Genomic DNA, 22145 nt, shown 5'->3' with positions numbered 1-22145 from the left:
GCCTTTTTTTCTTACCGCTCCCTTAAGACAACGCTGGTATTACAAGTTTTCTTTAAGGCGGCGTTAGCCTCAGAAAAGTGAGCATTGAGCAAAATTTAGCTCCACATCTCACCTTGATACCAGCGCTGCTTACGGTAGCGGTAAGCTGGCTAAACGTGCTCGTGCACGATTTCCCCATAGGAAACAATGGGGCTGAGCTGGCTGAAAAAAAACCTTAACACCTGCAAAAAAGCAGCGTTCAGCTCCTAACGCAGCCCTATTGTTTCCTATGGGGAAATAAAAAATATGTCTACACCTTACACCCTAACATGAACCCCGAGTCTAAACATCCCTAATATTACACTTATTAACCCCTAATCTGCCACTCCGGACCACGCCGCCACCTACATTATATTTATTAACCCCTAATCTGCCCCCCGAACGTCGCCGCAACTATATTAAATTTATTAACCCCTAATCTGCCGCCCAAAACGTCGCCACCACTATAATAAGTTATTAACCCCTAAACCTAAGTCTAACCCTAACCCTAACACCCCCCTAACTTAAATATAATTTAAATTAAACGAAATTATTTTAACATAATTAAATAAATTAATCCTATTTAAAACTAAATACTGATAAAATAAATACTACAAAAGGAGGGCAGGCAGCTGCACATTAAGGAGTAAAGGCAAGGGCTGACAAAATAGTTAAAAAAATTAACCTTTATTATATCATTTTAAATATAGGCAATACAGGGCACACAAACTCCCTGACTAGTTTCGTGCTCAGTTGAGCACTTAATCATAGGGTGAGTTTGTTCAGTGTTCATAGCCTATTTAAAGGCACAGAACACCTGAAGACAATTACACATTAAAAGTTACAACAATGCTAAAAATACATAATCAACAAGAACAACCTAAACAGGAACAAGATATTAAATTACATTATCCCACTCAGAATTATTATATTATGCAAAACAAACATTTCTCCAGTGTATTATGTGAATTAGAAAACTCTTTAAGTTACTGTAAACTGTACTAGAGAATACATCTCCATCACTAGTAAGATAAGTGTTACACCATTTCCAACTAACTGTTGTATAACAAAATTGTTAGATGACAAAATTTTGTTAATTTTTGTTAATTTTTCCTCTTGAGTTATACATGATAGTAAAAAATGTATATATATATATATATCTCAAATACAAGATACAGAATGCCCATATAGGGGATAGATACAAAAGCCCATATAGGGGATAGATACAAAAGCCCATATAGGGGATAGATACAAAAACCCATATAGGGGATAGATGAATTACTTAAATATACTAAAATAATAATAGAAAAAATAAATCAAATTTATTAGTATACAAAATAACTAATGTCCCATACATGGTTTAGACCTAGGGGGGTTATAGTTCTCAATTTATATATCCAATACAATTCTTGTTTTAACAACAGCCTATTCCTATCACCACCCCTAGGTGGAAACATGACACGATCTATTACCTGAACCCTCATGTCAAAAATATTGGTCATGTGTACCAGATTAAAATGTCTGGCTATCGCTGATTCTTTTACATACTCCTTTGTGTCCCTAACATGTTCCCTAACTCTGGACCTCAACTCCCTACTCGTTTGACCTGTGTATTGCAGGTTACAGTGCTTGCATTCTAGGAGATAAACTACAAAAGTAGTTCTGCAATTGGCATAGAATTTATGTTTAAACTCTTCTCCTGTCTGGCTATTCCTGAAGCCATCACCTACTTGCACAAAACCACAAGTTATACAGGAACCATGGCCACATTTATAGGTTCCTCTCCTCCTAATCCAATCACTTTTATCAGAGTTGTTGGAGCAAATTAAACTAGGGGACAACTTTGATGACAATGTAGGTGCCCTTCTCGGCACAAATTTACATGAACCAATAATTGGTCTTAAAACATCATCATTTTCTAACAAATGAAGATTCCTCCTCAAGATAGAGCATACCTGATAGAATTGTTTAGAATATTCAGTTGAGAATACTACAGTATCATGTTTTATAATATTTTGTTTCCTGGTCCCTCTGATTAATTCCTGCTGGGATTTTTGTCTCACCTCATTAAAAACCTGGTCCAAGAGATTCTCATCATAGCCTCTTGTTTTGAGGCGCTCAATAAGGGACTATCTGAGTTAGTATTTCTACGCAGTCTCATAAGTTGACCCCTGGGAATAGATTGTACCAAATTCAGTGGGTGACATGATCCAGCATGCAGAATTGTATTCCCAGCTGTCAACTTACGATAAGTGTCACTGATCACCTCACCAGTTTCCACATCTCCCTTTAAGGTAAGATCCAAGAAGTTAACCACTGACTTATACAGATCCCCCACAAACTTTAGATTAAATTCATTTTGGAACAAATATCCTAGAAAATCTTCATACACAAATGGTTCCTTGACTATGAATATCAAATCGTCAATAAAACACATATAGAAAACTATGTTTTCTTTAAAAGGATTGTTTTCAGTGTACAGATAAAGATCCTCCCATAGTCCCACATACAGGTTTGCGAATGAGGGGGCAAATTTAGCCCCCATAGCAGTTCCGCAAACCTGTATGTGGAATTCCCTATCGAACATAAAAAAAATTATGCTACAATAGAAACTCAATAACTTCACATAATACAAATTTGGCCTCATCAGTAAATCTTGTATGTTTGTCAAAAAAGTACCTAATTGCCTGTATCCCCATATGATGGGGTATACTCGAGTAAAGTGCAGTGGCATCCACCACTATCCACTTATACTCCTTTTCCCATTTAAGGTTTTTTAGCAATTGTAGGAGATGTGTAGAATCCCTCAAGTAACTCTTAAGACCCCTCACCAGGGGCTGCAAGATAGAATCCATCCACTCTGAGGTGAGTTCAAGCAGTGACCCAATCCCCGAGACAATAGGTCGTCCCGGGGGTTGGGTCAAACTTTTATGTGTTTTGTGTAAATAATGAAAAATCGGAATCCGCGGATTCTCAGGAATCAAAAATTCCAACTGCTCCCTGGTGAGGAGTCCAATAGAGACAGTCTGTTCAAGTACTCTGACCAATTTGGCCCTGAATAAATGCATGGGATTGGAATCTAACCTCCTATAAGTAGAAGGGTCATTAAGTTGCCTGTTGCTCTCTTGCACATAGTCCTTCTTGTTAAGAATGACTACATTGCCGCCTTTATCCGAATTCCGGATAACCAAATTAGTATTATTCTCAAGTGATGCCAAGGCAGCTTTTTCCTTTCTGGTTAGATTGGACCCTACCATCTTCTTTTGTTTCACAGGCCAAAATTTCTCTCTCTATTCTCTTCTGGTAAAGATTCAAAGCAGGACCCCTAAACTGAACAGGATAGAAACTAGAGGATTGTTTTACAGGAATTGGAATATCACTGTTTTCAGGGCCATATTCACCCTCCATGTCCCTAAGTCCCTCTAACAAGATGTTATCTACAAAATCAAATGGTTGATTTTCTTCTGTATCAAACCCATATACATTGTAACCTGTACCATTCAAATCTTGGGATGTAACCTCTCTAGACTGTAAAATTGGTACTCTGTATCAAACATGGTTGGGTGTTGGCATCACGCACCGAAAAAAAACTAATCAATGTCAACTTCCTAATAAATTTGTTGACATCCAACAATGTTTTAAATGCTGAGAAGGTGTTTGTCGGTGCGAAACCCAATCCTCTAGACAATAATGTAATTTGATCAACTGTTAGTTTAGTGTCCGAAAGATTAAGAACAGTTAGTCCTTCTTGTTCTGTTTGATTTTTCTTCCCGATTTTTTTTGTTACATTGTAGCTAGCTTAGGATTTATTTTTATTTTACAGACAACTTTGTATTTATTTTAACTAGGTACAATAGTTATTAAATAGTTATTAACTATTTAATAACTACCTAGCTAAAATAAGTACGGGTCCATCTTCAATCCAGCCGACGCGGAGCATCCTTTTCAAACGAAGTCCTAATGAAGAATGAAGGTTTCTTTAAATGACGTCATCCAAGATGGCGTCCCTTGAATTCCGATTGGCTGATAGAATCCTATTATCTGATGTACTCAGTCAATCGGATTGAAGTGCAATCCGATTGGCTGATCCAATCAGCCAATAGGATTGACCTCACATTCTTTTGGCTGTTCCAATCAGCTGGATTGAAGATGGACCTGCTCCACTCCGGAAGGATGAAGATAGAAGATGCAGCCTGGATGAAGCCTTCTGCCGCCTGGAGGACCTCTTCTGCCCCAATCAGATGAAGACTTCTGCCGTATGGAGAACCACTTGTGCCCGGCTGGGTGAAGACGGCTCAAGGTAGGGTGATCTTTAGGGGGTTGGTGTTAGGTTTTTTTAAGGGGGGATTGGGTGGGTTTAAGAGTAAGGGTGTGTGGGTGGTGGGTTGTAATGTTGGGGGGTATTGTATTTTTTTTACAGGTAAAAGAGCTGATTACTTTGGGGCAATGCCCCGCAAAAGGCCCTTTTAAGGGCTATTTGTAATTTAGGGTAGGGAATTTTATTATTTTGGGGGGCTTTATTATTTTATTAGGGGGATTAGATTAGGTGTAATTAGTTTAAAATTCTTGTAATTCTTTTTTTATTTTTTGTAATTTTGTGTTTTTTTTCGTAATTTAGTTTATTTCATTTAATTGCAATTAATTGTAGGTAGTTTAGGTAATTAGTTTAATGATAGTGTAGTGTTAGGTGTAATTGTAACTTAGGTTAGTATTTATTTTACAGGTAATTTTGTACTTATTTTAGCTAGGTAGTTATTAAATAGTTAATAACTATTTAATAACTATTGTACCTAGTTAAAATAAATACAAAGTTGCCTGTAAAATAAAAATAAACCCTAAGATAGCTACAATGTAACTATTAGTTATATTGTAGCTATCTTAGGGTTTATTTTATCGGTAAGTATTTAGTTTTAAATCAGATTAATTTATTTAATTATGTTAAATTAATTTTGTTTAATTTAAATTATATTTAAGTTAGGGGGGTTAGGGTTAGACTTAGGTTTAGGGGTTAATAAATTTATTATAGTAGCGGCGACATTGGGGGTGGCAGATTAGGGGTTCATAAATATAATGTAGGTGTTGGCGATGTTAGGGGCAGCAGATTAGGGGTTCATAGGTATAATGTAGGTGGCGGCGAAGTCCTGTCGGCAGATTAGGGGTTAAACATTTTTATTTTGGTGTTTGTGATGGGGGGCCTCGGTTTAGGGGTTAATAGGTAGTTTATGGGTGTTAGTGTACTTTGTAGCACTTTAGTTAAGAGCTTTATGTTCCGGCGTTAGCCCATAAAACTCTTAACTACTGACTTTTAAATGCTGTAGGAGTCTTGGAGGTAGAGGCTGTACCGCTCACTTCTTCCAAATCCCATTAAAAAGATAGGATATGCAATTGACGTAAGGGGATTTGCGGTAGCCTCGAGTCGCGGAATAAAAGTGAGCGGTACACCTGTCAGACTCGTAATACCAGCGGGCTTTAAAAAGCAGCGTTGAGACCTCTCAATGTTGCTTTTTAAGGCTAATGCCAAACTTGTGATCTAGGGGTAAGATAGCTACAATATAACTAATAGTTACATTGTAGCCAGCTTAGGATTTATATTTATTTTACAGGCAAGTTTGTATTTATTTTAACTAGGTAGAATAGTTATTAAATAGTTATTAACTATTTAATAACTACCTAGCTAAAATAAGTACAAAATTACCTGTAAAATAAATCCTAACCTAAGTTACAATTACACTTAACACTACACTATCATTAAACTAAATACCTAAACTACCTACAATTAATTACAATTAATTGAAATAAGCTAAATTACGAAAAAAACACTAAATTACAGAAGAAAAAATAAATAAAAGAATTTTAAACTAATTACACCTAATCTAATCCCCCTAATAAAATAAAAAAGCCCCCCAAAATAATAACATTTCCCTACCCTACACTAAATTACAAATAGCCCTTAAAAGGGCCTTTTAAATCAAAGAATACAATACCCCCCCCAACATTACAACCCACCACCCACACACCCCTACTCTTAAACCCACCCAATCCCCCCTTAAAAAAAACTAACACTAACCCCCTGAAGATCACCCTACCTTGAGCCGTCTTCACCCAGCCCGGCACAAGTGGTCCTCCATACGGGAGAAGTCTTCATCCAATCGGGGCAGAAGAGGTCCTCCAGACGGTAGAAATCTTCATCCAGGCGGCATCTTCTATCTTCATCCTTCAGGAACGGAGCGGGTCCATCTTCAATCCAGCCGACGCGGAGCATCCTCTTCAAACGAAGTCCTAACGAAGAATGAAGGTTCCTTTAAATTACATCATCCAAGATGGCGTCCCTTGAATTCAGATTGGCTGATAGAATCCTATCAACCAATCGGAATTAAGGTAGGAAAAATCCTATTGGCTGATGTAATCAGCCAATCGGATTGAAGTTCAATCCGATTGGCTGATCCAATCAGCCAATAGGATTGACCTTGCATTATATTTTACCTGTAAAAAAAATACAATACCCCCGCAACATTACAACCCACCACCCACACACCCCTACTCTAAAACCCACCCAATCCCCCTTAAAAAAAAAAATTAACACTAACCCCCTGAAGATCACCCTACCTTGAGCCGGGCACAAGTGGTCCTCCATACGGCAGAAGTCTTCATCCGATTGGGGCAGAAGAGGTCCTCCAGACAGTAGAAATCTTCATCCAGGCGGCATCTTCTATCTTCATCCTTCCGGAGCGGGTCCATCTTAAATCCAGCCAACGCGGAGCATCCTCTTCAAACGAAGTCCTAACGAAGAATGAAGGTTCCTTTAAATGACGTCATCCAAGATGGCGTCCCTTGAATTCTGATTGGCTGATAGAATCCTATCAACCAATCGGAATTAAGTTAGGAAAAATCCTATTGGCTGATGTAATCAGCCAATCGGATTGAAGTTCAATCCGATTGGCTGATCCAATCAGCCAATAGGATTGACCTTGCATTCTATTGGCTGTTCCAATCAGCCAATAGAATGCAAGGTCAATCCTATTAGCTGATAGCATCAGCCAATAGGATTTTTCCTACCTTAATTCCGGTAGGTAGTTTATGGGTGTTAGTGTACTTTGTAGCACTTTAGTTAAGAGCTTTATGTTCCGGCGTTAGCCCATAAAACTCTTAACTACTGACTTTTAAATGCTGTAGGAGTCTTGGAGGTAGAGGCTGTACCGCTCACTTCTTCCAAATCCCATTAAAAAGATAGGATATGCAATTGACGTAAGGGGATTTGCGGTAGCCTCGAGTCACGGAATAAAAGTGAGCGGTACACCTGTCAGACTCGTAATACCAGCGGGCTTTAAAAAGCAGCGTTGAGACCTCTCAATGTTGCTTTTTAAGGCTAATGCCAAACTTGTGATCTAGGGGTAAGATAGCTACAATATAACTAATAGTTACATTGTAGCCAGCTTAGGATTTATATTTATTTTACAGGCAAGTTTGTATTTATTTTAACTAGGTAGAATAGTTATTAAATAGTTATTAACTATTTAATAACTACCTAGCTAAAATAAGTACAAAATTACCTGTAAAATAAATCCTAACCTAAGTTACAATTACACCTAACACTACACTATCATTAAACTAAATACCTAAACTACCTACAATTAATTACAATTAATTGAAATAAGCTAAATTACGAAAAAAAACACTAAATTACAGAAGAAAAAATAAATAAAAGAATTTTAAACTAATTACACCTAATCTAATCCCCCTAATAAAATAAAAAAGCCCCCCAAAATAATAACATTTCCCTACCCTACACTAAATTACAAATAGCCCTTAAAAGGGCCTTTTAAATCAAAGAATACAATACCCCCCCCAACATTACAACCCACCACCCACACACCCCTACTCTTAAACCCACCCAATCCCCCCTTAAAAAAAACTAACACTAACCCCCTGAAGATCACCCTACCTTGAGCCGTCTTCACCCAGCCCGGCACAAGTGGTCCTCCATACGGGAGAAGTCTTCATCCAATCGGGGCAGAAGAGGTCCTCCAGACGGTAGAAATCTTCATCCAGGCGGCATCTTCTATCTTCATCCTTCAGGAACGGAGCGGGTCCATCTTCAATCCAGCCGACGCGGAGCATCCTCTTCAAACGAAGTCCTAACGAAGAATGAAGGTTCCTTTAAATTACATCATCCAAGATGGCGTCCCTTGAATTCAGATTGGCTGATAGAATCCTATCAACCAATCGGAATTAAGGTAGGAAAAATCCTATTGGCTGATGTAATCAGCCAATCGGATTGAAGTTCAATCCGATTGGCTGATCCAATCAGCCAATAGGATTGACCTTGCATTATATTTTACCTGTAAAAAAAATACAATACCCCCGCAACATTACAACCCACCACCCACACACCCCTACTCTAAAACCCACCCAATCCCCCTTAAAAAAAAAAATTAACACTAACCCCCTGAAGATCACCCTACCTTGAGCCGGGCACAAGTGGTCCTCCATACGGCAGAAGTCTTCATCCGATTGGGGCAGAAGAGGTCCTCCAGACAGTAGAAATCTTCATCCAGGCGGCATCTTCTATCTTCATCCTTCCGGAGCGGGTCCATCTTAAATCCAGCCAACGCGGAGCATCCTCTTCAAACGAAGTCCTAACGAAGAATGAAGGTTCCTTTAAATGACGTCATCCAAGATGGCGTCCCTTGAATTCTGATTGGCTGATAGAATCCTATCAACCAATCGGAATTAAGTTAGGAAAAATCCTATTGGCTGATGTAATCAGCCAATCGGATTGAAGTTCAATCCGATTGGCTGATCCAATCAGCCAATAGGATTGACCTTGCATTCTATTGGCTGTTCCAATCAGCCAATAGAATGCAAGGTCAATCCTATTAGCTGATAGCATCAGTCAATAGGATTTTTCCTACCTTAATTCCGGTAGGTAGTTTATGGGTGTTAGTGTACTTTGTAGCACTTTAGTTAAGAGCTTTATGTTCCGGCGTTAGCCCATAAAACTCTTAACTACTGACTTTTAAATGCTGTAGGAGTCTTGGAGGTAGAGGCTGTACCGCTCACTTCTTCCAAATCCCATTAAAAAGATAGGATATGCAATTGACGTAAGGGGATTTGCGGTAGCCTCGAGTCACGGAATAAAAGTGAGCGGTACACCTGTCAGACTCGTAATACCAGCGGGCTTTAAAAAGCAGCGTTGAGACCTCTCAATGTTGCTTTTTAAGGCTAATGCCAAACTTGTGATCTAGGGGTAAGATAGCTACAATATAACTAATAGTTACATTGTAGCCAGCTTAGGATTTATATTTATTTTACAGGCAAGTTTGTATTTATTTTAACTAGGTAGAATAGTTATTAAATAGATATTAACTATTTAATAACTACCTAGCTAAAATAAGTACAAAATTACCTGTAAAATAAATCCTAACCTAAGTTACAATTACACCTAACACTACACTATCATTAAACTAAATACCTAAACTACCTACAATTAATTACAATTAATTGAAATAAGCTAAATTACGAAAAAAACACTAAATTACAGAAGAAAAAATAAATAAAAGAATTTTAAACTAATTACACCTAATCTAATCCCCCTAATAAAATAAAAAAGCCCCCCAAAATAATAACATTTCCCTACCCTACACTAAATTACAAATAGCCCTTAAAAGGGCCTTTTAAATCAAAGAATACAATACCCCCCCCAACATTACAACCCACCACCCACACACCCCTACTCTTAAACCCACCCAATCCCCCCTTAAAAAAAACTAACACTAACCCCCTGAAGATCACCCTACCTTGAGCCGTCTTCACCCAGCCCGGCACAAGTGGTCCTCCATACGGGAGAAGTCTTCATCCAATCGGGGCAGAAGAGGTCCTCCAGACGGTAGAAATCTTCATCCAGGCGGCATCTTCTATCTTCATCCTTCAGGAACGGAGCGGGTCCATCTTCAATCCAGCCGACGCGGAGCATCCTCTTCAAACGAAGTCCTAACGAAGAATGAAGGTTCCTTTAAATTACATCATCCAAGATGGCGTCCCTTGAATTCAGATTGGCTGATAGAATCCTATCAACCAATCGGAATTAAGGTAGGAAAAATCCTATTGGCTGATGTAATCAGCCAATCGGATTGAAGTTCAATCCGATTGGCTGATCCAATCAGCCAATAGGATTGACCTTGCATTATATTTTACCTGTAAAAAAAATACAATACCCCCGCAACATTACAACCCACCACCCACACACCCCTACTCTAAAACCCACCCAATCCCCCTTAAAAAAAAAAATTAACACTAACCCCCTGAAGATCACCCTACCTTGAGCCGGGCACAAGTGGTCCTCCATACGGCAGAAGTCTTCATCCGATTGGGGCAGAAGAGGTCCTCCAGACAGTAGAAATCTTCATCCAGGCGGCATCTTCTATCTTCATCCTTCCGGAGCGGGTCCATCTTAAATCCAGCCAACGCGGAGCATCCTCTTCAAACGAAGTCCTAACGAAGAATGAAGGTTCCTTTAAATGATGTCATCCAAGATGGCGTCCCTTGAATTCTGATTGGCTGATAGAATCCTATCAACCAATCGGAATTAAGTTAGGAAAAATCCTATTGGCTGATTTAATCAGCCAATCGGATTGAAGTTCAATCCGATTGGCTGATCCAATCAGCCAATAGGATTGACCTTGCATTCTATTGGCTGTTCCAATCAGCCAATAGAATGCAAGGTCAATCCTATTAGCTGATAGCATCAGCCAATAGGATTTTTCCTACCTTAATTCCGGTAGGTAGTTTATGGGTGTTAGTGTACTTTGTAGCACTTTAGTTAAGAGCTTTATGTTCCGGCGTTAGCCCATAAAACTCTTAACTACTGACTTTTAAATGCTGTAGGAGTCTTGGAGGTAGAGGCTGTACCGCTCACTTCTTCCAAATCCCATTAAAAAGATAGGATATGCAATTGACGTAAGGGGATTTGCGGTAGCCTCGAGTCACGGAATAAAAGTGAGCGGTACACCTGTCAGACTCGTAATACCAGCAGGCTTTAAAAAGCAGCGTTGAGACCTCTCAATGTTGCTTTTTAAGGCTAATGCCAAACTTGTGATCTAGGGGTAAGATAGCTACAATATAACTAATAGTTACATTGTAGCCAGCTTAGGATTTATATTTATTTTACAGGCAAGTTTGTATTTATTTTAACTAGGTAGAATAGTTATTAAATAGTTATTAACTATTTAATAACTACCTAGCTAAAATAAGTACAAAATTACCTGTAAAATAAATCCTAACCTAAGTTACAATTACACCTAACACTACACTATCATTAAACTAAATACCTAAACTACCTACAATTAATTACAATTAATTGAAATAAGCTAAATTACGAAAAAAACACTAAATTACAGAAGAAAAAATAAATAAAAGAATTTTAAACTAATTACACCTAATCTAATCCCCCTAATAAAATAAAAAAGCCCCCCAAAATAATAGCATTTCACTACCCTACACTAAATTACAAATAGCCCTTAAAAGGGCCTTTTAAATCAAAGAATACAATACCCCCCCCAACATTACAACCCACCACCCACACACCCCTACTCTTAAACCCACCCAATCCCCCCTTAAAAAAAACTAACACTAACCCCCTGAAGATCACCCTACCTTGAGCCGTCTTCACCCAGCCCGGCACAAGTGGTCCTCCATACGGGAGAAGTCTTCATCCAATCGGGGCAGAAGAGGTCCTCCAGACGGTAGAAATCTTCATCCAGGCGGCATCTTCTATCTTCATCCTTCAGGAACGGAGCGGGTCCATCTTCAATCCAGCCGACGCGGAGCATCCTCTTCAAACGAAGTCCTAACGAAGAATGAAGGTTCCTTTAAATTACATCATCCAAGATGGCGTCCCTTGAATTCAGATTGGCTGATAGAATCCTATCAACCAATCGGAATTAAGGTAGGAAAAATCCTATTGGCTGATGTAATCAGCCAATCGGATTGAAGTTCAATCCGATTGGCTGATCCAATCAGCCAATAGGATTGACCTTGCATTATATTTTACCTGTAAAAAAAATACAATACCCCCGCAACATTACAACCCACCACCCACACACCCCTACTCTAAAACCCACCCAATCCCCCTTAAAAAAAAAATTAACACTAACCCCCTGAAGATCACCCTACCTTGAGCCGGGCACAAGTGGTCCTCCATACGGCAGAAGTCTTCATCCGATTGGGGCAGAAGAGGTCCTCCAGACAGTAGAAATCTTCATCCAGGCGGCATCTTCTATCTTCATCCTTCCGGAGCGGGTCCATCTTAAATCCAGCCAACGCGGAGCATCCTCTTCAAACGAAGTCCTAATGAAGAATGAAGGTTCCTTTAAATGACGTCATCCAAGATGGCGTCCCTTGAATTCTGATTGGCTGATAGAATCCTATCAACCAATCGGAATTAAGTTAGGAAAAATCCTATTGGCTGATGTAATCAGCCAATCGGATTGAAGTTCAATCCGATTGGCTGATCCAATCAGCCAATAGGATTGACCTTGCATTCTATTGGCTGTTCCAATCAGCCAATAGAATGCAAGGTCAATCCTATTAGCTGATAGCATCAGCCAATAGGATTTTTCCTACCTTAATTCCGGTAGGTAGTTTATGGGTGTTAGTGTACTTTGTAGCACTTTAGTTAAGAGCTTTATGTTCCGGCGTTAGCCCATAAAACTCTTAACTACTGACTTTTAAATGCTGTAGGAGTCTTGGAGGTAGAGGCTGTACCGCTCACTTCTTCCAAATCCCATTAAAAAGATAGGATATGCAATTGACGTAAGGGGATTTGCGGTAGCCTCGAGTCACGGAATAAAAGTGAGCGGTACACCTGTCAGACTCGTAATACCAGCGGGCTTTAAAAAGCAGCGTTGAGACCTCTCAATGTTGCTTTTTAAGGCTAATGCCAAACTTGTGATCTAGGGGTAAGATAGCTACAATATAACTAATAGTTACATTGTAGCCAGCTTAGGATTTATATTTATTTTACAGGCAAGTTTGTATTTATTTTAACTAGGTAGAATAGTTATTAAATAGTTATTAACTATTTAATAACTACCTAGCTAAAATAAGTACAAAATTACCTGTAAAATAAATCCTAACCTAAGTTACAATTACACCTAACACTACACTATCATTAAACTAAATACCTAAACTACCTACAATTAATTACAATTAATTGAAATAAGCTAAATTACGAAAAAAAAACACTAAATTACAGAAGAAAAAATAAATAAAAGAATTTTAAACTAATTACACCTAATCTAATCCCCCTAATAAAATAAAAAAGCCCCCCAAAATAATAACATTTCCCTACCCTACACTAAATTACAAATAGCCCTTAAAAGGGCCTTTTAAATCAAAGAATACAATACCCCCCCCAACATTACAACCCACCACCCACACACCCCTACTCTTAAACCCACCCAATCCCCCCTTAAAAAAAACTAACACTAACCCCCTGAAGATCACCCTACCTTGAGCCGTCTTCACCCAGCCCGGCACAAGTGGTCCTCCATACGGGAGAAGTCTTCATCCAATCGGGGCAGAAGAGGTCCTCCAGACGGTAGAAATCTTCATCCAGGCGGCATCTTCTATCTTCATCCTTCAGGAACGGAGCGGGTCCATCTTCAATCCAGCCGACGCGGAGCATCCTCTTCAAACGAAGTCCTAACGAAGAATGAAGGTTCCTTTAAATTGCATCATCCAAGATGGCGTCCCTTGAATTCAGATTGGCTGATAGAATCCTATCAACCAATCGGAATTAAGGTAGGAAAAATCCTATTGGCTGATGTAATCAGCCAATCGGATTGAAGTTCAATCCGATTGGCTGATCCAATCAGCCAATAGGATTGACCTTGCATTATATTTTACCTGTAAAAAAAATACAATACCCCCGCAACATTACAACCCACCACCCACACACCCCTACTCTAAAACCCACCCAATCCCCCTTAAAAAAAAAAATTAACACTAACCCCCTGAAGATCACCCTACCTTGAGCCGGGCACAAGTGGTCCTCCATACGGCAGAAGTCTTCATCTGATTGGGGCAGAAGAGGTCCTCCAGACAGTAGAAATCTTCATCCAGGCGGCATCTTCTATCTTCATCCTTCCGGAGCGGGTCCATCTTAAATCCAGCCAACGCGGAGCATCCTCTTCAAACGAAGTCCTAACGAAGAATGAAGGTTCCTTTAAATGACGTCATCCAAGATGGCGTCCCTTGAATTCTGATTGGCTGATAGAATCCTATCAACCAATCGGAATTAAGTTAGGAAAAATCCTATTGGCTGATGTAATCAGCCAATCGGATTGAAGTTCAATCCGATTGGCTGATCCAATCAGCCAATAGGATTGACCTTGCATTCTATTGGCTGTTCCAATCAGCCAATAGAATGCAATGTCAATCCTATTAGCTGATAGCATCAGCCAATAGGATTTTTCCTACCTTAATTCCGATTGGCTGATAGGTGTAATTGTAACTTAGGTTAGGATTTATTTTACAGGTAATTTTATGTTTATTTTAGCTAGGTAGTTATTAAATAATTAATAACTATTTAATAACTATTCTACCTAGTTAAAATAAATACAAAGTTGCCTGTAAAATAAATATAAATCCTAAGATAGCTACAAATGTAATTAGTTTAAATATCTGATAATTTCTTTTTTTATTTTGTGTAATTTAGTGTTTATTTGTTTTTTGTAATTTAGGTAATTGTATTTAATTTATGTTATTTATTTAATTGTAGTGTAAGGTTAGGTGTAAGACAGGTTAGGTTTTATTTTACAGGTAAATTTGTATTTATTTTAGCTAGGTGGTTAGTAAATAGTTAACTATTTAGTAACTATTCTACCTAGTTAAATAAATACAAACTTGCCTGTGAAATAAAAATAAAATCTAAGATAGATACAATGTAACTATTAGTTATATTATAGCTAGCTTAGGGTTTATTTTATAGGTAAGTATTTAGTTTTAAATAGGATGAATTTAATTATGTTAAATTAATTTCCTTTAATTTAAATTATATGTAAGTTAGGGGTATGGGTTAGGGTTAGACTTAGGTTTAGGGGTTAATACATTTATTATAGTAGTGGCGACGTTGGGGTCGGAAGATTAGGGGTTAATAAATATAGGTAGGTGTCAGCGATGTTGGGGGGGCAGATTAGGGGTTAATAAAATTTAACTAGTGTTTGCGAGGCAAGAGTGTCGCGGTTAAGGGGTTAATACATTTATTAAAGTGGCGGCAATGTCCGGTCAGCAGATTAGGGGTTAATAATTGTAGGTAGATGGCGGCGATGTTAGGGGCAGCAGATTAGGGGTTCATAGGTATAATGTAGGTGGCGGCGATGTCTGGTCGGCAGATTAGGGGTTCAAAAATGTTATTTTAGTGTTTGCGATGTGGGGGGCCTCGGTTTTGGGGTTAATAGGTAGTTTATGGGTGTTAGTGTACTTTTTAGCACTTTAGTTAGGAGTTTTATGTTCGGGCGTTAGCACATAAAACTCTTAACTACTGACTTTTAAATGCGTTAGGAGTCTGGACAGGAGAGGGTCTACCGCTCACTCCTTCCTAGACTCGTAATACCAGCGTTAGGCAAATCCCATTAAAAAGATAGGATACGCAATTGACGTAAGAGGATTTGCGGTAGCCTCGAGTCACGGAAGAAAAGTGAGCGGTACACCTGTACCTGCCAGACTCGTAATACCAGCGGGCGTTAAAAAGCAGCGTTGTGACCTCTCAACGCTGCTTTTTAAGGCTAACGCCAAACTCGTGATCTAGGCGTTTGTGTTTTAAGCCACTATATCACCTGTTTCAACCTAAACCTGTGGTCACATCCATTTCTAGACAGTACCTATCCCATTAAATTCTTCAGTCTACTCCTGTGCCATCAGATAACTCATCCATTCTGCTATTTTTTACTAGTTTAGGTGCTCAAATGAAATATATAGAGCTAGTTGAACACATGAGGGAAATAATGAGAGAGACATATACTGTATGTGCCCCACCAATTGGCTGCTAACAAACAGTAGTGCATTGCTGTTACTGAGCCTACCTAGGTATTTCAACAAGAGATACCAAGGGAATGAAGCAAATTAGATAATTGAAGTAAATTGGAAATTCGTTTAAAATTACATCTGTACTCTGTCCGAAGCATGAACATTTCATGTTGACTGTACTGTTCCTTTAAGATTTTCTCTGTCTCATGTTTTCATGTTTGGAAAACATATCCTTCTATTGCCTTGCAGGCAACCTGTCCTTATATACTGTGGCATGCAACTGTTTTTTGTATCCTGTGATCTGCAACCTGGTCATGTATCCTGAGGCCTGCAACTAATTATTGTACCATGTGGCTTGCATTGTATTTTGTGGCCTGCAACCAGTTCTTGCATCCTGTGACCTGTGTTGTATCCTATAGCTTACAATAGTTATTATACCCTGGGGCCTGCAACCAATGCTTGTATCCTGTTGAATGTAACCAGTTCCTGTATCCAGTTGCCTGCAACCAGTTTTTGTACCCTGTGGCCTGCAACCAGTTCTTGTATCCTGTGACCTGCAACCAGTTCTTGTATCCTGTGACCTGCAACCAGTTCTTGTATCCTGTGACCTGCAACCAGTTCTTGCACCCTGTGGTCCACCTTGTTCCTTGCGGCCTGCAACTAGTTCATGTTTCCTGTGTCCTGCAACCAGTAACTGCATCCTGTGGCCGGTCTTGTATTATGTGGTTTTTCAATCAGTTTTTTATTCTCAAGTCCTGTTTTGTATTCTCAGGTCTACAACCAGTTCTCGTAGCCTGTCTTTTATCACATTGACTTCATAAAAATCTTGTATCCTTCAACCACCTTTGTATTCTGTGGTCAGCAACTATTTCTTGTATCCTGTGGCCTGAAACTAGTTTGTTTACCCTGTAGCCTACATTGTATCCTGTGGCCTACAACTAGTTTGTGTACCCTGTAGCCTACATTGTATCCTGTGGCCTGCAACTAGTTCTTATACCCTGTGGCCTGCAACAGGTTCTTGTATCCTGTGACCTGCAACCACTTATTGTATCCTGTGGCCTACAACTAAATATTGTATCCTGCTGCCTAAAACCAGTTATTGTATCCTGTGGCCTGCAACCAGTTATTGTATCCTGTGACCTGCAACCAGTTATTGTATCCTGTGGCCTACAACTAGATATTGTATCCTGTGGCCTGCAACAGGTTCTTGTATCCTGTGACCTGCAACCAGTTATTGTATCCTGTGGCCTACAACTAGATATTGTATCCCGTGGCCTGCAACAGGTTCTTGTATCCTGTGACCTGCAACCAGTTATTGTATCCTGTGGCCTACAACTAGATATTGTATCCTGTGGCCTGCAACCACTTATTGTATCATGTGGCCTGCAACTAAATATTGTATCCTGCTGCCTAAAACCAGTTCTTGTATCCTGTGGCCTGCAACAGGTTCTTGTATCCTGTGACCTGCAACCAGTTATTGTATCCTGTGGCCTACAACTAGATATTGTATCCTGTGGCCTGCAACTAGATATTGTATCCTGTGGCCTGCAACCACTTATTGTATCATGTGGCCTGCAACTAAATATTGTATCCTGCTGCCTAAAACCAGTTCTTGTATCCTGTGGCCTGCAACCAGTTCTTGTATCCTGTGGCCTGCAACCAGTTCTTGTATCCTGTGACCTGCAACCAGTTATTGTATCCTGTGGCCTACAACTAGATATTGTATCCTGTGGCCTGCAACAGGTTCTTGTATCTTGTAACCTGCAACCAGTTATTGTATGCTGCTGCCTGAAACCAGTTCTTGTATCCTGTGGCCTGCAACCAGTTCTTGTATCCTGTGACCTGCAACCAGTTATTGTATCCTGTGGCCTACAACTAGATATTGTATCCTGTGGCCTGCAACAGGTTCTTGTATCTTGTAACCTGCAACCAGTTATTGTATCCTGCTGCCTGAAACCAGTTATTGTATCCTGTGGCCTGCAACCAGTTCTTGTATCCTGTGACCTGCAACCAGTTATTGTATCCTGTGGCCTACAACTAGATATTGTATCCTGTGGCCTGCAACAGGTTCTTGTATCTTGTAACCTGCAACCAGTTATTGTATCCTGCTGCCTGAAACCAGTTATTGTATCCTGTGACCTGCAACCAGTTATTGTATCCTGCTGCCTGAAACCAGTTATTGTATCCTGTGGCCTGCAACCAGTTATTGTATCCTGCTGCCTGAAACCAGTTATTGTATCCTGTGGCCTTCAACCAGTTATTGTATCCTGCTGCCTGAAACCAGTTATTGTATCCTGTGGCCTACAACTAAATATTGTATCCTGTGGCCAGTAACCAGTTATTGTATTCTGTGACCTACAACTAGATATTGTATCCTGTGGCCTGCAACCAGTTATTGTATTCTGTGACCTACAACTAGATATTGTATCCTGTGGCCTGCAACCAGTTATTGTATTCTGTGACCTACAACTAGATATTGTATCCTGTGGCCTACAACTAAATATTGTATCCTGCTGCCTGAAACCAGTTATTGTATCCTGTGACCTACAACTAAATATTGTATCCTGTGGCCAGTAACCAGTTATTGTATTCTGTGACCTACAACTAGATATTGTATCCTGTGGCCTACAACTAAATATTGTATCCTGCTGCCTGAAACCAGTTATTGTATCCTGTGACCTACAACTAAATATTGTATCCTGTGACCTACAACTAGATATTGTATCCTGTGACCTACAACTAGATATTGTATCCTGTGGCCTGCAACCAGTTATTGTATACTGTGACCTATAACTAGATATTGTTTCCTGTGGCCTTCAACCAGTTATTGTATCCTGTGGCCTGCAACCAGTTATTGTATACTGTGACCTATAACTAGATATTGTATCCTGTGGCCTGCAACTAGATATTGTATCCTGTGGCCTTCAACCAGTTATTGTATCCTGTGGCCTATAACTAGATATTGTATCCTGTGGCCTGCAACTAGATATTGTATCCTGTGGCTTGCAACTAGATATTGTATCCTGTGGCCTGCAACTAAATATTGTATCCTGTGGCCTGCAACCAATTATCGTATCCTGTGACCTACAACTAGCTATTGTATCCTGTGGCTTGCAACTAAATATTGTATCCTGTGGCTTGCAACTAAATTTTGTATCCTGCGGCCTACAACTAAATATTGTATCCTGTGGCCTACAACTAAATATTGTATCCTGTGGCCTACAACTAAATATTGTATCCTGTGGCTTGCAACTAAATATTGTATCCTGTGGCTTGCAACTAAATATTGTATCCTGTGGCCAGCCCAGTAACCAGTTATTGTATACTGTGGCCTGCAACTAAATATTGTATCCTGTGGCCTAAAACCAGTTATTGTATCCTGTGGCCTAAGGTCTGCAGCACTGCAAGCAAAGCAAATTTGTTATTTACCTTGTCATTCATTTACCATATAACTTTAAAACAATGTTAACACCACTTTTATATTTTATTTTACAAATATAAATAGTTAAAATAGTTTTGTTCTGCTCTCATTAAAAAAATGCTAGACATATAGATATAGAGCTATATATAACATATAAATATTTTAATAAATAAAAATATCCTATTCTTCTGAGTGAAAAACAAAGCTATTTCAACTATTTCCTATCACACGTTTGGCTTAATGCACCTTCAGGTTAGAACTTGAGTTAAAGCAAGAACAAGGTTCATAGAAGTCTATAAGGAGAGGGATTTAGTGCAACCACACTATCTGACCTCCAGATGTTAGTGCGTGCAAGGCTTTTGCTCAATCTCTAACATTTTACTTTCAACTTGTAATATGTGCACAACAATAAGAGTGCTATTGATTTAATTTGACCAATGTTAGCGCTCAATAGATCTAATATCTATGTTTTTATTGAAAAAGTTTAAAAAGCAAGACATATCAAGCAGGGCCACAAGGACAGACACACTACATTATAGGTAACTATTGTCTCTTATGATTTCTATGTATACCCTAAACCACCAATAAGCAAGGGCAGGATGGATCTAAAAAAAAAAAACTTGTAGCATTTAAAGGGAAATACAAGATCACATTTAAAATATATATATGAATATATACAAAATGAATGTAAATATACATGTGTTAAAATAACATTTCATCCACGTTTATTAACCAGTTCATGAATGGTGTAATATTTGATAATTTTGAATTATATTTTATCTATTTTCTTTTATAAACTATATTCTAATTTAAATTTAATTTAATTTATTTTAACCATTTAAGTAAGAGATATCCCACTCCATTTTCATGCCATATGGGAATCTAGTCCCCAGTTTGAAAATCCAAAATAGTTCACGCTTAGTAAGAAATTTATATCTATCACACTCTCTGGTATGTTGTTTAATTATTTTTACTGTAAACTTGGTAATATTAGAAAAATAAATATTATCGAAATGGCAATTGTAGAATCTTTCTGATAGTTTTCCACAACCCTAATATTTCACAGACTATTACACAGTTCTGGTGACGTTTGACCTACAAATCTAATCCGATAGAAAACCCAGTTAGTTCTGCACATAGCATGGAAGGATATATCAAACAACTCACCGGTCATAGTAGATTTTAAGTCACTACTTAGTGAAAGCACCTTACATGTTTTACAGTCTGTATAATGACATTTAATGTTATCCCTGGATTGAAGCCAAGAAGTAGGTCTATTTTTCAATACCACACTTGGTGATAATTCAGACCCCAAAGTGGCGTGCTTTTTTATACAAATTTGCAATATTTTTCAATCTGTATTAATGCTGGATCATTCTCAATCAAATGTAGATGTTTCTTTAGACTATTAACAATTTTATTAAATTGTGATCAATAGGAGGTAGTAAATACAACTGTCTCTTTGTTAAAATCAGAGCATTTGTTGAGATTATATCCTCTGACTTGTTCTTTAATGTCATTTAAGGAATGTAAGGAATGACCTCTCTGTAAAAAAGTCTGTTTATAAGATCTGCTTATTGTAAATCATAAATCTTATCTGAGTTAGTATTACGTCTAAGTCTTATAAATTGACTTTTAGGTATTGATTTAATCAAGTGTTGAGGATGATGTAAATTAGCATTTAAAATTGTATTGCCTGCTGTTGGTCTACGATAAGTAGATGACTGTATTCTACTAGATTCTGGCATTACTGACAAGGACACATCCAAAAAGTTAATTGTATTGTGAAATGTTCCTGTAAACCTTAAACCCATTGAATTAGAATTAAAGTATTCCATAATTTTGGAAAAAAATACTTAATTCAATATTAACACCCTCTGTGTATTTATAAATGAAGATCATATCATCAATGAAACATTTATACAAAATGGTTTAATCAGTGAAGGGATTATGATCAGAGTAAATGTACTGGCGCCCCCACTAACCCACAAACAAATTAGCATAAGATGGGACAAATTGTGACCTCCCAATGCTGTACCCTGACAATGCAGGTAAAAATGATTATTAAACAAAAAATAATTGTGACTAAGGAGGAACTCCAGACATTCACACAGGAACACCTTAGCTGCTTCTTCAAAAATATTTGACTGTTTTAATGAATAATGAATAAGGGAATGGATGAATACAGTAATACAATATATACAGTGGCCCAATAGTTATTGGTCTGACATGTAATTTCTTTAATGTTCTCTAGAAGATGACTAGAATCTCTAAGGTAACTGTATAAATTAGTCACAATCAGCTGTAGCATGGAATCCATCCACTCAGACATTGGTTCCAACAAGGAACCAATGCCATACACTATTGGTCTCCCTAATGGCCTATGTTTGTCCTTGTGAATTTTTGGGATATGGTGAAAAATAAGGATGAGAGGATTGTTAAGAATAAGATGTTCTGTGCTATTTTTTTATATTAGATCCAAGGCTACAGAATCTTGTATGTGAATGTGCAAATCATGTCTGAATTTAATGGTAGAGTCAAATAATAATTTATGATAGATTTCCTCATCTTATAGCTGTCTGTATGCTTCCAAGAAATAATGGGCCAGATTACAAGTGGAGCACTGTCGATATGCTCTTGTATTACAAGTTGAAAGTTAATGTGATCTCGCAATCGCATT

This window comes from Bombina bombina, chromosome 5, assembly GCF_027579735.1.
Source record: "Bombina bombina isolate aBomBom1 chromosome 5, aBomBom1.pri, whole genome shotgun sequence".
NCBI lineage: Eukaryota > Metazoa > Chordata > Amphibia > Anura > Bombinatoridae > Bombina > Bombina bombina.
The sequence above is the reverse complement of the archived record's forward strand: the minus strand, read 5'-3'. Positions refer to the sequence as shown.